Source organism: Cupressus sempervirens, chromosome 8, assembly GCF_028749045.1.
Source record: "Cupressus sempervirens isolate cs-2001-9-10 chromosome 8, ASM2874904v1, whole genome shotgun sequence".
NCBI classification, from domain to species: Eukaryota; Viridiplantae; Streptophyta; class Pinopsida; order Cupressales; family Cupressaceae; genus Cupressus; species Cupressus sempervirens.
Genome location: NC_143125.1, coordinates 509,582,690 through 509,585,095, shown reverse-complemented (window position 1 = coordinate 509,585,095; position 2,406 = coordinate 509,582,690).

The following is a 2,406-nucleotide window of genomic DNA, read 5'->3' as shown; positions in this document are numbered from 1 at the left end:
ATCATTTGCAAACTGAGAGACATAATAGAGGAAAATAAAAGATCAAGACATGGGTGAAAATGATTGGGAAGATGAAGAAGAAGTTTCTTCTCGTGGATTACCAAGTTAATTTGTTAAGGAAAATGAAAAATTTGAGGTAAAAGGACATGAGTGTGAAGGAATATACTAAGGAATTCTACATTTTGGATATCAGAATTGGACATTTAGATGATAATTGAGATAGTGGTTAGTTACTTGAATGGTTTGAGGACATCAATTCAAGATGAGATTGGCTATATTAATATGGATTGTTTGGAAGCAGTATACCTTGAAAGCTAAAGAAAGATTGGAAAAGAAACTTAATCAAATACAAAGACTTAGAGGTGGAATACTTTAGAGAAGTAGAGGCAAAACTTATGGAGAAAGTGGCAGATCTGACAATACAATGCAAGATAAGGCAAAGACATAATGAAAAGAAGAACCTGAAAGAGATAACTACACTAGAGGTAGCTATATTGGTTACTCTAGGAATAATAAAGGTGGAAAGAGAGAAGAAAGACCTTGGTTTAAGGGCACTTGTTTCAAGAGTGGGGGAGAAGGACACATGGCTTTTGAATGTACTAAATTTGGAAAGAATATTCGAGGTAGCAATAGAAACACTTTGGCTTATGAAGAAGTTGTTGAAACACCTAATGAACCCAAAAATGGTGAGAGCCTAATGTTGAGAAGGATCTTGTGGAATGAAGAAATCAATGAAGAACCTATTTTGAGAAGAAGTTTGTTCAAGACTAGATGTAAGCTCACTAGAAAATTTTGCAAAGTAATTATTGATAGTGGAAGTTCTGACAATTTGGCTTCTAAAGAACTAGTTGACCATCTATAGTTACATAGAATGAGATATCCTAGACCATATCATGTTGTTTAGATCCATATTGAGCATAATTTACTTGCAAGTGAACAATGTCTTGTTAAATTCAAAATTTGGAATTATCACGGTGAAGTCTTGTGTGATAGTATGCCTATGGATAGTTGTCATATTCTTTTGGGTAGACCTTAGCAGCATGATAGACAAGCTTTGCGTGATGGTAGATTGAATCAATATACTATTTGGGTTGATGGAAAGAAACATGTATTTTTGCCTTCAGTTAAAAATATTGACAAGAATCATTATACCATAGTTAGAGTATGTTTGGTTGATGAAAAACAATTTGCTAACTATACGAAGAAATAAAATGTTTATTTTGCTTTGATTCCTAGAAAGATTGAGAAACAAGATGAATTAAAACATGCACCTGATATTGAATCTTTGTTGGAAAAGTTTTTAGGCATCATTTCTTAGAACATACCTGATGGTTTACCTCCTATAAGAAGTACTAGTAATTGTATGGATTTGATATCCAGAGATCACCACATAGACTTACACCTAGTGAAAATGTTGAATTGAATAGACAAGTGCAAGAATCGCTTGGGAAAGGTCTGATTAGAGAAATTTTGAGTCCTTGTATAGTACTTGTTGTATTGGCACCTAAGAAGAATGGAGAATGTGTACTAATTTAGAGCTATAAACACAATAACAATGATGTATATGTTCCCTTTTCCTAGGATGGATGAAATAATGGATTGTTTGAGTGGAGCAAAGTATTTTACCAAAGTTGATTTGAAAAGTGGCTATCATTAGATCATAATTAGAGGAGATGAATGGAAGACTTCTTTTAAGACTAATGAGGGTTTGCATGAATGGTTGGTTATGCCTTTTGGTTTAACTAGTGCATCTAGTACTTTTATGAGGCTAATGAATGAAGTTCTAGAGAAATTATTGGATAAGATTGTAATTATATATCTTGATGACATTTTGATATTCAATAATACTAAAAAAGAACACCTTGAACATATCAAAAAAGTATTGTAGATATTGAAGGAGAATAATTATTGATTAACTTGAAGAAATATTCATTCATGAAGGAAGAGATTGTGTACCTTGGATTTGTCATTTCAACTGATGGTTTAAATATGGATCCTAAGAAGGTAAAACCTATTCTTGATTGGCCTACACTTGAGAATGTTGGAGAAGTTAGATCATTTCATGGATTAGCAAATTTTTAATAGGAAGTTTGTCATAAATTTTAGTTATGTTTGTAATTCTATGACTGAGACTATGAGAGGGGATATATATATTTTTTAAATGGGCACATGAAGCACAAAAGAGTTTTGAAACATTGAAACAAAAGATTGCAGAATTACCTACACTTGCTTTGCCTCATTTCGGTAGAGTTTTTTTACGTTGAATTTGATACTAGTGGAAGTTTTATTGGAGCCATTTTAAGTCAAGAAGGAAGACATGTAGCTTTATTTAGTGAAAATTTGAATGATGCTAAGAGAAAATATTCAATTTATGATCAAGAATTATATGCTATTTGTTCAATCTTT